The sequence below is a fragment of the Oculina patagonica genome, chromosome 14, assembly GCF_052425735.1.
Source record: "Oculina patagonica isolate OP01 chromosome 14, crgOcupat, whole genome shotgun sequence".
Lineage (NCBI taxonomy): Eukaryota > Metazoa > Cnidaria > Anthozoa > Scleractinia > Oculinidae > Oculina > Oculina patagonica.
The window spans coordinates 17254174-17271624 of record NC_135771.1 but is presented as its reverse complement, the minus strand read 5'-3'; the positions used below and the strand labels follow the sequence as shown (position 1 = coordinate 17271624).

Sequence of the window (17451 nt, the reverse complement as noted above, 5' to 3'; positions counted from 1 at the left end):
TTTCCGTATCAGCCAAGTTATCGCAAAATTTCTTTTTAAAATATTCCCTTTCGGTTTTCGTTAATCCTTCCACGCCGTTTAAAGATTTAAATAAAATTTATAACTTGCAGTGATTTTATTTTTTCAGGTTGTCGAGCTCTGCCTTGAATACGGAGTGCGAATAAGGCAACCCAGAGTAAGGAATGCAAGCTTTTTCAAGCCGGTCATCAAACTGTAAAATCTCCTTACTTATACTCACCCACTTCTCTTACTATTGGTTTTTGAGAATTCAAAATGTTCCACACAATTTTAGAGAGCACAGTATAGAGACGCCATGTTGGTGCCCACGCCGATGGGCGCCAACATGGCGGCCGGAAATCAATGAAAGCATATGGAATTCACTTCTGTCATAAAAAGGGTTAGTTCACCCTTATAAACAAGAAAACATTCACATAATCACTTCTCGCCACACCTAGACTGGCGTGAAACCCTGAAATTCAAAATGCTCTATCGGAAAGACGGCGGGTGCCATTGAGCTAAAAACCTTCAACAATATATTTATTAAGGACGTCTAACAGCCAGTGAAAGATAAAAATTCAGGGGCCTTGCAATTCTGGACTTTAGATTTTTCATGACGTCACGCGAAAACCACAAATTTCAAAGCATACCGGCTCAAGAACCATACCCGTTGGCGCTCCGGGGACTAACATAGCTTCTTTAATAGTCCAGTTTTCAAAAGTAAGCAAAGAAACAGGAAGTCTTGTTAAATAGTACCTAATTGTCGAGTGTCTTATTTCATGGGTTTTGTAAGATCACTCAAAAGGATTGTACATCAATGTTTATTCCACTGAAACGTTTTTATCAATCACACCACAGAAACTTGATAGAGAAACAGCATTCCACATGGCGTGTGAACAGGGTGCTATGCCGATAGTGCAATACTTGGTCAGTAAAGACCCAGCGGTCTGTAGAATAACTCTTGTTGACTGCAGAGGAAGGACACCGCTCCATATGGCGGCCAGACGGAACCATCCCCATTTGGTCGACTTTCTCCTTGAAAAGGTCAGTTTAACAGTTTGCTTATTTACTGTTATTGTTGCTTAACGAATAACGTACAGTGTTTGAGGAAAATGAATTTTACTTAAGCTGTTATTGTTCGGTAGACCTGTAATTGCCTACGAATTTCGGATTAAAATTGATGAAAAACTGGAGATTTCTATAACTTATTCTTTCGTGATACGGGGAAAGTAATGCCTGTTGTTTTCGGAAAGAGAAAAATGTCGTGTTGGGTAAGAAAAAAAGGCCAGCTACGATTTTCGAGAAGGCAAATTCGGGTAATAATATTTCGTTCCCTACAATTTCCTGAAGTATGAAAGTTCAGCTAGCGTATCCGAACAGATACTTGTTTTAGCTTAAAAAATAAGCCTTTAAATCGTACAAAAACCCTTAAAATGTAAAACCGGTGTTCCGACACCTATAGTAAAATTTTCTCGTCGGGTGCCACTGATTTTGCTTCCCAAGCATCAAATGGAGGGTGTCATGGGGTGGGTGCTAGGGAGAATAGGGGCGTGGTGGGCACGGGAGGCGAGAGAAGAGAAGGCAGAGGGATTCTCAAGGTGGCGGGAACCAGGAGAAAATTGAGAAAAAATTCGCGACATTTTGTAATATTTTGCAAAAGAAATTTGACAAAGAGGAGGAAACCAACAAGGAAAGGATGGGAACCAGGAGTAAAGATACGCAAAGCTTAAAGAACAGACCTCCTGCTATTCAGTGCTACTAATCAGCATTGAAGCATTAAAAAGTCCACTTTATTTCTTTTATATATACCCTAACTGATATATTATTTGTAATAAGCTTCCTTTTCTCTAATAAGTATCCTCAAAAGGTCTTAAAAAGAAATAAGCTTTAACGTTTATTAAAAGTTGTCAGAAATCCATTTGCTGTAATAAGAGGGTCTCAATGGGCTTAACCGTTAGCCGAAAAACGGCCAAAAATTTAGCCGTTAGGCGTAAAAATTGGAAAATTTTTACCGTTTGCCGTAAAACATGTTTTTAAACCGTAATAAAAATCGGTCAGTAATTATTAATAAAACAGCCTAGATCACTTCATCGCCCCAGAATGGTCTTAGGACCTAAAATATGCTTTTCAATAATGGAAATTAATTTTTAACTTTTAAAAACAACGGAAGCTAATTTTTAACTTCTGTTAACAATAATGAAAAAAAATTAACCGTAAGCCGTAAAAAAGCCAAAATTTTAACCGTTAACCGTAAAAGCCACCACCCCATTGAGTCCCTCTAATAAATTAAAGTAACAAAATGCATGGGTCTCGTATTCATACAGGAGGCATTTGTGGATCCAAAGTCCGATGAGAGACGCACACCATTATTTATGGCGGCTGAAAATGGTGCTGATGACGTCGTGAAACTGCTAATGGAACGCGGCGCTGACGTCACCATCCGGGACACTGAGCTCCGGTCCGTGTTACACGCTGCTGTGGGACATCCTCGTGCAATGGAGGCACTACTTCAGGTAAAGCTAAATAAGGTGAACAAGGTAAAGCCCTAGGAATGATTGTTAGAATAAGCTCTGAAAAGGGCCAAAAACATATTTACGCCATAGAATATCAATTCTTTTCATTATTATAATAATTTCAGAGGGCATTTAAGCAAGGAATCAAAAACAGTAAACGATATCTTGGATACTGCCGTTGCGAGTCGGCGTTTGTAATATTTCAGATGGAAAACCAGGTTTAAAAAATTACAAAACTCGGCAGAAAACCACCGCAAAATTACTCAAAGCAGTCTTTGCTTGAAAAGGAAACTACAAAATTCTATCGGCAGCAAAGAAATAGTCGTCATTTAGAAGTGTTAAAATTAATTGTGCTGTTAACTGAACTCTGAGAGAGTTTCGCTCGACGAAGACAGCCTTACATTCACTAATTGCTGCCTGGATTCTTTTTTTTGAGTTCTGTAATTCCAAAGTTTTAATTGTAATATTTCGAAGTATCCTATAAGCTAGGATTACCTATCAATATACAATTAGGAAGGTTGAAACCCTGCAGAAAATATAATTCATCTTTAAAGTATTAGTATGGAAGAATTTTTTCCAATTTCTATTGAATCTACTCGCCGTAACAAACTACAAGTTTCACACCACGAAGATCCTTGTGCGAGCAGTCCAATTGTTTAATAGCGCTGTTAATGTTCCCAGATTTCCAGATTGCAGCACCGTTTGACAGAATAAATGCACAAACCTTCACCGACTTTTTGTCCTGATTTTTTTTCAGAGTCCCGCGGTAATGTCCCTCATCACTGAAAAAGATGTGAACGGCTTCTCAGCTGTTCACTATGCGGCCAAGAAAGGAGACCTTAAGGTAAGAAGAAATACTGAACTTTCATTAACAATAAAAATGATAAAAATCGCATTTCTCCTTACAACATCAACACATTTTTAAGCAGATGGGCGACGAGAGTAAAAAAAATTATCAAATTAAGATAATGTCTTGATTAACACTAAATTCTCAGAACTACGCTGCAAGAAATGTATGACGAACAGTAAGGAGAATTCTATCTTTGAACAGACAGGGTTTAACTTATCATCAGGCATCTGATTTGCTCTCTTATTTGCTCTTTTTGTTCGTAGGACGTCTGAACGCCTGCAGAGATACCTTTATTGTTAAAAAATGTTACAAAAATAAGATCATAATACGAAACTTTAGGAGTTAACCGACCTCGTTCCCAGGGGCGGGGAGAGAGAGACCCTGGGAACGAGGTTGGGGTGAACTTGTGACGGACTTAAACTTATCGCGCGCGAGCAAATATATTTGATGGACTATAATAATTATATGTCAACTCAACTTTGCATATCTCTTTAGAACCTGGAACTTTTTGTGGCCAAAAACAAGACAGCTGCAACGGTGACGTCAGATTCCTTAGACACGCCCATACACGTGGCAGCAAGGTTAGTATGAATAGGAAGTAGATCTAAAGTAATAAATCAAACACGAGAGACATTGTTTCACTGAATTTCACGTCGAACTTCGACAAAAATACTCCGCTGCGCGAAGTTTTTTCAACTCGTTTCTCGGTGTTTGAAAGCCGGTGACAAAACACTGTCTCTCGTGTCTAGTTAACAAATAGATTTCATTTTGCCGTGCGTCTGTTCAGTAATAGATCACAGATGACGTCAAAATGTGGTATGAACAGAGAAGTGGCCCACGAGGCGCTAGCCGAGTGGGTCACTGATGTTCATACCACATTTTGACGTCTTCTGTGATCTATTACTGAACCGACGCACGGCAAAATGAAATCTATTTGTTTTATATAATAACACAAGACTTCAGCACACTTCTGTGTGAGCAATGCTGCCGTACCGATGAGGCCTCGTACCGATGAGCTAATTTGTTTTGATTTCACTATTAAGTTTTCGTTAACACGAAGCATTGTTAATCCGATTGAATAAACAGAAAAATGGTCAATTGAAAGTCAATGAAAAAACTAACCTTTATTCCGATTTGGAAAGTTGTTCAAATCTGTAAGCATTAACCGAAGCGTTCAACCGTTTGTTTTCCGTGGCGTCGTCCAACTGTACAACATCGGTCAAACTTTCATACAGATTTCGGATAATTTCTCGAATAATTTACTGTCTTCTTCAAGCTTGTTTCGCCCAGTTAAATGCTTCGAAAGGTGAACGATGCTTGGCGTAGTGTTTCTTGCTGAAGATTTGTAATTAAGCTGAACTTTTTGGCTTTGTTGTGGCCCCGCAAGTTTGAAAAACTTTGCTGACAACTCTGATTTGGACTATGAACTCTGATCACGCGCGCGAGTCACACCACCGCGTGACGTCATCCATGTGTCTGTACTCTGATAGATCATAAGTAAGAACCAATCAAAATGCGCGTAGGATTCAGGTTATTATATAATGTTTGATATACACCGATATGGAGGCTGCATGCTAAATACTGCAATTTTCGCAAAAATATTTTCATAGTAACTCAGTTATGAAAAAGGCTATGTACAGATCCTTATTGTGGACGAAACACTTCGTTTTACCAGCTCTATAACCTATTGGTTTTCTGATGCTTTTCAAGCAATTAAGGAGGCTCACCTTCTTTTTTAATATTGAATAATAATAATCACCATGTTCAGATACAACTTTCTGCAAAGTAAAAAAAAAAATCTCCTGAGTGGTTTCAAAGCCACCTTAAATTTAAAAATTTGTTTTTTTCAATGATTGAGCATTTCTATACCATTTTTGTAGTGGTAACTTAAAAATGTTTGTAGCACTGACCCATTAAATTACATAACAGCTGGAAAGTACTGAAAACTGTTTTGAGCCTTTTTAAACAGTTTTTGCAACATTGAAAGAAACACCAATAGAACACGACCATAGCCTCTATTGCTCATTCATTTCTTTCTATCCGCTAGGTACGGTTGGACAGATGCAATAGAGAAGCTGATGGATCGGCAGAACGCTCGAATCCTCAATCTGCTGAACAGCCAAGGAAAGACTGCACTGCACTACGCTTGTTCAGAAGGGCATGATTTATCAGCCGAAACACTTCTAAAGCTAGGAGCAACTATAGAAAGGTATTTGTCTGAAAAACAAAAAAAAACTCGAGAAATTTAAACGTCAAAACTCCTAGAAATTAACTACAAGATGAAATAAACTACAATTGAAGGAGAGCAGAAGTTGAAAGTGGTCTCTTTAACTATAAATAAAAAATGAACATTAATTTTTTTCAATTGCTGAGAAAAATAAGGGAAATGGTCAGAATTCTCGACTGAACAGCGTCACTCACTCACTGTATATTTGACATATTTGTTACCTAATTTGAAGATAAGGCTGTAATGTATGATAGTTGTGGTGTGAAATCATTAAAAAAAATTGGTCGAGAGGAGAGGGATTTGTTGGTCAAAGGCTAAGTGGTAGAAATGCAAAATGCATTGTGTGTATTGTACACAGAGAAAGGCTTGATGCTTAAATGGTTGCCTGCTGAAACTGTTCATTTACCTTAAATCGCTATGTTTTTCTCCTTAGAGACCAAAGTGCACGCTCTCCTCTTCATTTGGCCGCGAGCAAAGGATCCACACGATGCTGCGAAGCAATTCTTCAGAAATTCCAGGACTGCATTAACATGTTAGACAAAAATAAGGTAACACACATACACTTGGTTTATGTTTTGTTCTTGTGTGCTATACGGTTTTTAATTTCTCCTCTTCCTCCTCCTCCTCCTCCTCCTCCTCCTCCTCCTCCTCCTCCTCCTCCTCCTCCTCCCCCTCCTCCCCCTCCTCCTCCTCCTTCTTCTTCTTCTTCTTCTTCTTCTTCTTCTTCTTCTTCTTCTTCTTCTTCTTCTTCTTCTTCTTCTTCGTCTTCTCCTTTTTTTCACTTTTTCCAGCAAGGTTGCAAACATCTTTGCCATTCTATGTTATGACCAGACGAGCCACTAAAGCTTAACTCTGTAATTACGTTGCATAACTTCCGTTCACAGAACACAGCCCTACATCTAGCAGCCACCAATGGTCACGCTCCTGTCGTGAAATTATTGTTGTCAATAAAAGGAGCTGAAGTCACGCTGAACAACACCAATGATAACATTCTTGATGCCGCTGTTAAGGAAAAGAAGAGTGACGTCGTCATGGTGATTGCAGAACACGACAGGTAGAAGAGACTCTGATTTGAAAGTCACATTCAAACCTTAAAATTGAATAAAATCGCAAAAAAGTACTTGTAAGGATCGTCCAAATCATCGGTAATCCCGACAGGAATAGAGTTTTAATTTGGTCACTTTGGGTTAGTAAGAGGCGATCCTTAAAAGTCGTAGTTTGCTTTAAGACATAAAAAAACCAAGTGGATGATGAAATATGGCCATAGAGCGGTTTTCAATTGAGTCGAAAGTAATTTGAGTGTGCTTTGGTTTTGCATTACTAAGCTCAGTGATTGGTTTAAAAACCTCGCGCCACTTTCTCAGCCAATCAGAACCAAAACCAAAACCAATCGTGTCTCGTTCGCACACATTTTACCGCGCTTCGTGCCGGCTTCGTGTGTTTGCTTCGAGTTTTGATTGGCTCACTGGGTTGTCTGTGTCCTTTGTGATTGGCCAGAGTAATTACAGCTAATTAATTTGCTTTTGGTTTTACGACACTTAATTGAAAACTGCTCTAAAGGCTGAAAAATGGCTTACAGTGGATACATCTTACTAAACGTGTTTTTTATCGTTGTAAATCATATAATGATCGTCTGAGCATTTCTTGTCCGAACTTTTAGGGCTTGAAAAACTCATGTTTGTTTAAAAAGCCTTGTGCTATTGTTGAAGACCACCAGCGGCCGGCGCAAAGTTAAAAGCTTTGTTAACAGTATACGTGGGTGAAAACTGCTTATCAGCTCGAGATTTTTAAACATTGTATTTACAAGAAAATCTCTATACTAAAATTAAAACGGGCCGGCTGTACTGTTAAAAAAGAGTTTAAATTGTGAATTAGAACTTTAAGGAAACACCAGGTGACCCCATTATAGGAAACTAAAAACTAATCGGAAACTTTGTGAGTCAGCCATTTTACCAGTAAAGACATTCACTTTACTTTGCTTAGCAAAACGAAGTAAACAATGCAAGGCTTATTACTTATAATTACTGCCCTTTTCTTTTTAAATACGCTTTTCTTTTAATTTCTCTTCCACAAATTTAGATGGAAAGAGGTTCTGACGACATGTACTACAGGGGTGGTCCCAATGCTACAAAAACTCGTAGAAATTATGCCTGATGCTTTAGTGGTAGGTGTATCCAGTTAACGTTTACAGTACCATAGAAAGCATGACGTAATAAACCTTCTCACATGAAATGGTCGTCATTTTGAATTGAGGAAAACATGCCTTGAAATGCCGTGTTGCTGGGAAAAGCCGGAATGCAGTGTTGAATTATTTCTATATAAATTGATATGTGAAGTATTTGAACGCTGTATCTGCATGGCTTTCATATAAAAAAGGAATTTTATTTGCATGGAAAAAACTTGAGATGGAAAATCATTTTCACATCAAATGTTTTCAACCCGGCCCTCATTTTCAAATGGAGGCACTGAATAGAAGTCGGAAGTTAACAACAAAATGTGCCGCACTCTTGTCAATCATAAATATAATAAATATACGCATAAAATGGTTTTTCTTGCCTTACCGGTCGAAAACCAAGTCAGTCTGACAGGGCAGGTAAATAAGTCACGCGCGGGAGCCAGGAGACAACAAGTAGAGTAAAATTAGTTGAGAATTAATATATTCGAAAATTTACTTGAGTGGCAACGGAGGCCTTCATTGAAGTCCACAAATTATAGCATGATTTTGTTTATTAACTGATCATTGATGTTGATTTCTTTTTCTTTTGCAGAGGTTCTTGGATCAGCTTGTAACGGAAACTGGAGATCCACAAAGTGAAAACTACAAGGTAAACACATCTGTTTATATGTTCCATTGCCAAAACGTAAGGGACGGACCATTAGAAAAGTGATAGGGGGGGTGGGGAATTTTCGGCTTGCACGAATTTTTTTTCCTGTCCATTTCTTGTGCAGGAATTTTTTTTTAGACAAATGTTTTTTTATTCACACAAATGCCATGTTTTGTTACTTTATACCATGTTTCTGGACAATGTTGCTTTGTTGATTATTTTTTAAATATTTTAAAACTGCTGTTGTTCATTGACTTCATCCTTTAGGGACTGGCAATAAGTACCGAGGGGGGGGGGGGGGGTCAAAGGGCGGTGCAATTGAAAAAGTGGAGACCCACCCCTTCCTTCTAGCTCAAAACACAAACCCTGGTCGAGGGTTCTATTCTATATGTAGTTTCTTACATACCTTCTTTCGTTTCTTAACACACCAAAGCAGGATGAATTTCTCGATCATTTCGTATAATAGATTTGGGTTTTTCATATATTTCTGTGTAAAGTCCGTGGGAAAACTAAGGGCGCGTTCGTTTGGGATCAATCCAGAATAAGAATAATTGGAATAATGCGACTTAGTGTTCGTTTGGCTGCTCTTCCTATTCTGGAATACGTGGATTTCCATTCCGGCATACATTCTTATTCCGGAATATTCCCAAACGAATGCGCTTTTAGACATAAACATATGCAAAACTGAAACAATACGTAATAGAAATTCATAAATAATTACTGCAGAAATCCTATTTGACCGGAATTGACAACAGAAACTAAGACTACTGTAGATCGTACCATTTATGTTTGCAATCTGTTTGAGAAATAAGTTAACTGGTAAGCAATCTACGCAAGCTAGAGAGAGACGAGCAAAAGGAATGTTATGATCACAATCCATCTAGGGGGGTGTGGGGGCATGCTCCCCCAGAAAATTTTAAAATTTCTAGGCTCGGAAATGTATGTTAATTCCTCAATACAACTTCAGCCAACTAGTTTTCCGATTTTTACAGAAATTCAAAACTTTAGCAAGTTTAATTTTTCTACATTCATTTTCTAGCAGTCAAACGTTTTTCCTACACAATGTGCTTTGCACGTCTTGGACTAATTCTGTTGACCTGTAAGTCATGTCTTGACCAAACTACTGGCAGTTCAGTACCCTGTCCCAGTGCCGGTTTGTTGGCAAATCGATACCTTATGTTCTATTTGTCTTGTTTAGGACTTATTTACTGTTTATTTCAGGTATCAGTTTAAAATCAGTCAAAGTCACAAAGGGGGGAGCAAAAATGTATCTTAAGATACTTTTAATATCGCATTCAACTAAGTCTGAACTTAATTAGCATAATGATGAATTGCCATGCAGAACTTTCCACCACCGGAAACTGCTCATGTCTGACGCATTATTTTTGTTCCAATTTTTTTAGGTTACTTACGATCTAGGCCTGATTCAAGGGAAATACGAAGAACAAGAGACAAATACGCGAAAGAGAACTACAGATTCTGGATAAAAGGTAAAGAATTCTGAGATTTGGACCTATTATTGACTTTTCACTCATACCTAAAGGGACACTGTCACCAGTTTCACTTTAAAAACTCAACAGCCTAAAGACATGTGGAAACTACGAGTAGTGGTCCAATTTTGTTAAAAATCACCATGCAAGTGTACTTAAGCGATAAACAAGTGATATTATTGTGATGCCATCAGGCCCTTTCAAGTATTTTTCCTTGTGGACCGTAAAAACACCTTAATATTATGATGTCTCCCTTCTTCCTTCAACAACAATTTACTTAATACCTCCATCTTGATTTACCAGGTGCAATTCATGTACGAGAAGACCTCTTCCCCAATTAAAGTACTTTTTACCGAAAAGCATCAAAAACCCCGGTATTAATCGGTAATACTTCAATGTGGGAGATAGCCTTAATGGAATAACAAACTTCAAGCTTTTAGGTGCCGACATTCCAAGGATCATGTTGCAGGGATATGTCCCAGCAACCGTCACAGTGACAAAATAATGTGCCGTTCACACTTAAGGGGAAATCGCATCCCTGCAAAATTCCCGAACAGTTAGTGTTGCGCGTGCTAAAAGTCAGGTATCAGCACACACGAGGGGACGTGTCCCCGCAACAAACCCTTGTTTTATTTTCCAATGTGTAGGTGTTGTGATTTTGTCCCAGTGGTATATCCCAGTGATATCTATGTCCCTTCGCCTATATCGGCAGCCTTAATTTAATTAAAGGGACTTTGCCACGGACTTAAGCCAAATTTAGACATCGGAAATGAACATCAGATTCGGTGAAATATAAAAATAACCTCTTAAAACAGTGGAGGAACATTTTAATAACACAGCAAATACAAAAGAACGTACGGATGGCCAAAAGTGAAGAAGATTGAAATGGATTGCAATATGGGTTGTTGAAGTATTGTTGGGCAGAACAGTTTTCAAAGTTAGTCTCGTTTGCTTGAAACTTTAAACGCCCGGGAGACATATTTGGTTGTAATGAAGCTCTATGGTTTTTTTATTTAGATTCATAGAAGTTATTTCTTCACAAACATTCATTTACATAGCGAGTATTTGGCAAAACTTAATAAAATAAACTTGACTCAGCCGTGACACAGTCCCTTTCAAATAAAACTGAATGCAACGCCGATAAACGTATTATTTTGCAGGATTCATCCCAGAATGACGTCAAAGTGATCAATAACAAGAAGAAAAATGTTAAAAAGGACGAACCACCGAAAATTAATTCACTGGCTTTAATAGAGGTAAGATATCTTTGAACTACAATCCTTCAGAAAAAGGCTTGAGACACTCGCGCGATCAGTAATTCGTACGAATGCGGAGTAAGAGCTTTTTCGCTTGCATGACCGCCGGGCAGATTCCTTCAACTCTTGTTCGCTACTTTAACTGTACGGGCACTCCGCTTGATTCTTATTCTCGTTTGACGTGTCTTCGTTCAAACTACAGCTATGTAATAACTGTTACGGTAAAATTTCAAATAATACCCCCCCTCCATCCATTCGAGACGTAAAAATCCTAGATTCCGATAATACGCCCTCCCAAATATCAGTTCATGGAGTTATATTTAGTAGTAACTCTTAAAGAAAAATATAACGTATCCGATTTTAAGCCCCCTATTGTGATATTTGGTTTGTGTTTCACGTCGTGAACTAGAGAGTATACTATCTATTTTCCTATGTATTGTTAATGTGATTTTAATCCTGTTTTAGACTATGGCTATACATCGCCGAGAAAGATGTCTGACGCATCCCGTTAGCTTTCATATGTTGAACACTAAATGGTAATTTAAATTTCTTGAAGTACACTCTTTTTTCTTATAAGAATACAGTTTTTCCGACCGAGGCTGAATATTCTTATTTTTCTGCCGATTTTAGGCTGAAAATATTCTTATGAACATACTTAGAAAATACCATTTGACATTTCCGTACACAAAGATGCAAAGATTTATGTTGGACGGTCCACGACCATGCACAAGTTTTTGTTTTAAGCATATGCCTATGCTTGAATTACCTAACCGAAACGTTTCTATTGGTTAGTTGCTCAGACGGAATCGAAGTAATCCAAGGGCGGATTCAGGATTTTTCAAAGGGCGGTGGCGGTTTACAATTTTTTTGTTTACCATTTTAATTTAGCCCCGGGTTTTTTAGTGGGGGGGGGGGGGGGGGGGGGGTGGATGTTAGCTAATTAATATTTCAACTTTATTTTAACTCAAACTATCAGCAGTTTTTACACCTTACCCAGTGCCATTGTCCTTATTTTCTTTTTTTATGTATTTTTTTCATTTTCCTGGTTGATCACCTAATCACCCCCCCCCCCCGGATCCGCCCCTGTAATCACCTATAAAAAGCGAAAACAAAATCCATAGAGCAAAGTACTTTGTTAAGCTTTATAACCATTCCTCTCTATTAACGCGGTAAAGGAGTCATATTTCTACAACACGATTCAAGTCGAGATTTTAACAAGGCTTTTTGTATTTTTAGGAAGAAGTTTGGCTGGATAACTTTTGGATTTAACCTCTTAACATACTTTCTGTTTATTGTACCGCTTACAACATTGGCCATTTATACACGTACAAATGAAGATATGTTGTGTGGTTTTAACTCTTCCAATCCAGACGAGGTAAGCGATGATCTATTTCCTCCTTTAACTGTTACCCTACTTATAAAGTTCGGATACCTTTCTTGTGTAAACAGACACTAACATGCACAAGGATTTGTAACATTATTTAGAGACGTACACAAATATTAACTGATAAATGTTAGCAACCCATCAGAACGCGAATTAAGTACAGACAAACATAAAGAGAAACGCAAGGCTTTCTGTCCATGATCGGTTCTCTGCAGTTTCTTCGTTTATTCTTCAAGGTTATCAAGTAAAAATGTGAGTACCACTTGCAGCAATGTCGATTGGTCAAGTTATGAGCATGGTTGTCTATAGTGATGTTTGTCTTAATATATCTAAACAACGTCATGTCAATTTCTTCTTCAGGATAAAAATGATTATTCATGTACATTTTCCAGCGTGGTAAGAACAGAGATTCATAAATTCATATTTATTTATACTGAGTTTTAATGCTTTTTAATTTTGATATTTGCTTTATCATTGTAATTAATATAATTGTCTACAATTTGTGGTTCTTTTAAATTGTTATACTCGTAGACAGAAAGAGATTACATTGAGTAATTCCACTGTTTCTTAAGGCGATATTTACTGCAATTCAATAATAATAATAATTTAATAATATTAATAGTAATTTACAAAATTCAGTTGAAGAACAGAGTCACAAATAATTCATAGCTAGAAAAAGTATGTCAAAGTACTTGTCGTGTCAATGGAGTACTGGTTTTGTTTAATATGCTGCAACTCTTGCCACACAGTGAAACGAACCTTTATTAATATGACGTTTTCTTTAAAAAAATGAAAATATCTCGTTTAATAGTTTAGAACATTCACATGCTCTTCTCAAGGATTGCTTCACACTTGGGCGACTTGCGACTATTGAGTTGTGGATGCACGTTTGGAGAGCACGGGAGGAGCGTAAGAGTTGCTTCAGTGAGGCGTAACTAAGAGCGACTCTAGTTTTCGAGCACAACGACGCGGTTGATTCAGTTAGCGCGGATGTACTAGCTATGTTATGATCATATTTTCTACAGCTACAAAATGGCATTGTCACTATTATTTAGCGTTTCTTTAAATTTACAATGACTATCTCGCGAGAATTTTGTAAGTTGTATATACCTAATTGAAGAAACGTTGACCCTGCGAAAAGCATAAACCATGAACGATATGACCCAATAGCATTCTGGGTCAATTGGAAAGCCTTGGTAAGCTTAGTCATATTCATTTTATTGATAATCAAGATGTTTTTTTTTTCTTTGAGAGCCTTGAGAGCATGATTTATGCAACCTGTTTGATTATCAGTTTATTCTGTCACAGACGACGATTATTTTTTCCGATTTCCCAGTAAACATTTGGGCCGCATCGTTCACGGTTTACGCTTTTCATGTGTCAACGATTCTTCAATCAGGTATATAACTCTCATTTATCGTTTCACTAATGAAGTGTGGATTCGTAGCTTCAATACTGGAATAATCTGTTAATTTGTTGATTGTCTTTACCCTTATCCCTACAAAGGTTGTTCAAGTGTTAAATTATTTCGTGTTGATCATGGCGGCAGCCCTTCTCTTGAAGGAAGTTATTTCTCTGTTTCATCAGGTGAGTACACATTCAATTCCAGTTATGCAATTATTTATGTTCAAGTGATGTTCTTTCTTATATAAATTGAACAACGGATCAAATTTTGTATACTTACAAAACTTCAACACACTGCCTTGAACATTGAAAAGGTAGAAATATTTTCAATTTGTAGCAAAAGCAAGAGAGTTTCTGCGGCGGGTACACTGATACTGAACATGGTCATTCAATATAAAACCTAAAAATCCCATAAATTTAGTGCACAATTGTTCTCTAAATGTGTTAGTGATCAGTTATTTTAGGTGACGTAAGCCTGCAAATAAAACATTTACAATTATTACTTCTTTGCAGCAACATTTGAATTTTTAGTCTCATTTTAACAAAAAGTGCCAATTGGAAATGTGTCCAAAAAGAGCTCGAGTAGCCCGGCTTGAAGAATAGAAAGGCTCCTCCTGGCAGTAGCATTTCGCAATAAACTCTGTTCTTTTTTGTAGATTCTCCCTTGGATATCATTTTTTTAAAATTATTTTTGTTTTCATCAACAATGAGAAAATAGTCAACGAGGCGCAGTCGAGTTGAATTTCGTTCATAGAAAACGAGGGCGAGTAGTGTAATTACTTTAGTAGAAACTAGCTAAAGAATATTAGTCTAAAACCTACAATTTTTCTTTTTTGGGCAAAAAAAAATCAAGGATAAATTTCCTTTTTCAGAGTCAGACGCGCGATCGTGCTCTAACGGCGAATATAAAACAATGGGAGAACCAATCAGATTCATGCACTTCTAAAAGAACACAATGATAAAAAATAGAAAGTAACTTGTGTTTAATAAAAACCCTCGAGTAGGAACCTTATTTTTCTAGGTTAGCCTAAACAGGTTCTTACATTTATGGCAGTTAACTCAAATTTAGGCTATTTAGGTTCTTGATAGGTTTTTTTTATTTTCTGAAGGAAAAATTTACATTGTTGCATATAAAACTTTTAGTGGACCTATTCGGCCTATTCCTTGTATAAAATTTGCATACCACAAAAGTTTTTATGTAAAGATGAAGCACTTATCATTCAGAACATGACATTACATACATGCGCAGTATTGCTTTGTCCAAACTTATTTTACCAAAAGTAATTATTTTTTTTATCAATTTTAGAAAATAAGAACCTGTTTCCAAATTTTAGGCTAAATAGGCTCTAATTAAAAGGGGGTCTTATTTTCAAATTTTAGCCTTACAGGTTCTTAAATGTTAGGTTCCTACTCGTGGGTTTTTACTGTACTGAATACTTTTAACTTTTCACAGCGACTAGCTTACCTCGAGGATGTGAGTAACTTCTTAGAGTGGGTTTGCTACATCACCGCAATATTGTACGTGTTACCTCCGTGTGACTGTAAAGCTGGTTACAAGAGGGAAGTTGGCGCTGTTGCTTTGTTCTTTGGCTGGATGAATCTTATCTTATACTTTAGACGGTAAGTCAATCAGTCGGTCAGTCAGTCGGTCAGTCAGTCATTCAGTAAGCCAGTCAGCCAGTCAGTCAGTCAGCCAGTCAGTCAGTCAGTCAGTCAGTCACCAGTCAGTCATTCAGTCAGTCATTCATCAGTCATTCATCAGTCAGTCAGTCAGTCAGTCAGTCAGTCAGTCAGTCACCAGCCAGCCAGTCAGTCAGTCATCATCATCATCATCAGTCAGTCAGTCATCATCACCAGTCAGTCATTCAGTCAGTCATTCTCAGCCAGTCAGTCAGTCAGTCAGTCAGTCATCAGTCAGTCAGTCATCAGTCATCACCAGTCAGTCATCAGTCAGTCAGTCACCAGTCAGTCAGTCAGTCAGTCAGTCAGTCAGTCAGTCATCAGCCAGCCAGCCAGTCAGTCAGTCAGTCAGTCAGTCAGTCAGTCAGTCAGTCAGTCACCAGTCAGTCATTCTCAGTCATTCTCAGTCAGTCATCATCATCATCATCAGTCAGTCATCACCAGTCAGTCAGTCATCATCATCACCATCAGTCAGTCAGTCAGTCAGTCAGTCAGTCAGTCAGTCAGTCAGTCAGTCAGACATCGATGAGGTGCCCTGTGGCACATAGGGCCTTAGACAGTAAGTTTGTTTTTTATTTATTCTTTATGTTAAAAACGCATGTTCTGTTTTCTATTTCCTTTTCATCGCTTTTTCGTCAGTTATAGCTTCTCCTAGTTGCGAGGGCAAATGTGGGCGTTGCAGAATTTCATTCAGCTGCTACATAAGATGAAATGAATGAGTTTTTGTCTGTGAAAATTTCTCATCTTATGTCTTAATTAACATGGTGAACACTGTCTTGCGAGTAAAATAAAGTAAATAGTCTGTTCTGGTTTTGTCCTCAGGTTGTCGTCTTACGGTCAATACGTCATCATGTTATCTACAATGTTTGTTACGCTTTTAAAGGTTTGTCTGAATACATAATTTACCACAATTTACTCCCTTACTCTAAGTTTTTCTTTTGCTACATGCCTCAGTTATATGCCTCCTTTGTCCTTTTCGGTTTTTGTTATTACCTCTAAGGTCCTTTTCCACCTAAGTGAACTCATCAATTTGAATACGATTTTGTAGATAAAAACCCCAGAAACTAAAAAAAATGGTTTCGATTGTAACAATATGTTAAAACCTTGGTACAATTTTGTGTCTATCGCTGTAGTGTGGGAGCACTTGTAAGCGATACTATGCAAGTTCATAAGTGTACGTAAGCTCTTCTTCTTATTATTCAAGGATTTAATTCAATTTTTGTAACATTTCATTTTATTAGGTTTTGCTTCTTTGGATGTTGTTCATCATGGCCTTTGGGACAACGTTTTTAATGGTTATGAATGATGTAAGTTTGTGTCTGCTATGAGAAAACTTCAACACTAACTTACATGTACTGTAAATTACAATTACATACACAACCTTTATAATCTTTGAATAATGGAAATTAAAAAAATAAATTGTTAAATCCTTCAAAAGAAGTTCGCTTAGTTTTAAGATGACATACGGTATGCGAGTCACGATTTTGAGAGAAACCGTGGTAATATTCTCCATGATACTCTCATACTTTCGCATCAGAACCCAGAACACTTTCACGTGACTTTGACAACCACAAAACTTTACCAGAAATGGTAGGGGCATTATGAAAATGTTATTGAGATTGGAAATGTTGAGATCACTGACGTTTAAAAGTAAGATGAAATGGCAATTTGAAATATTTAGAGGTTCTGTAAAGGTTTTTAAAAATGTTGCAGGATGGCAAAGATTGTCATCCAAAAATTTTTTTTCCATTTAAATTCTATTAATTTTTTCTATATAAATTTTATTAACGCCCAATGTCAAGTCTCCTATTTTGCTGCACCACAA

The 17451-nt window shown here is 37.4% G+C and overlaps 1 pseudogene across 1 annotated transcript in view; it reads left to right on the top strand.

Annotated features, from left to right (window-relative positions):
- Positions 1-17451, top strand: part of LOC144638605 (transient receptor potential cation channel subfamily A member 1-like) — a 32856-nt pseudogene that overhangs the window by 6968 nt on the left and 8437 nt on the right. Inside the window, exons 8-26 of the transcript XR_013567976.1 lie at positions 128-175; positions 856-1041; positions 2322-2510; positions 3268-3354; positions 3856-3941; positions 5408-5569; positions 6021-6135; positions 6472-6641; positions 7667-7751; positions 8356-8412; positions 9816-9902; positions 11063-11158; positions 11624-11694; positions 12395-12533; positions 12903-12938; positions 14049-14129; positions 15400-15566; positions 16449-16509; positions 16868-16933. The product of XR_013567976.1 is annotated as a transient receptor potential cation channel subfamily A member 1-like (transcript). The remainder of the gene's footprint in view (positions 1-127; positions 176-855; positions 1042-2321; positions 2511-3267; positions 3355-3855; positions 3942-5407; positions 5570-6020; positions 6136-6471; positions 6642-7666; positions 7752-8355; positions 8413-9815; positions 9903-11062; positions 11159-11623; positions 11695-12394; positions 12534-12902; positions 12939-14048; positions 14130-15399; positions 15567-16448; positions 16510-16867; positions 16934-17451) is intronic.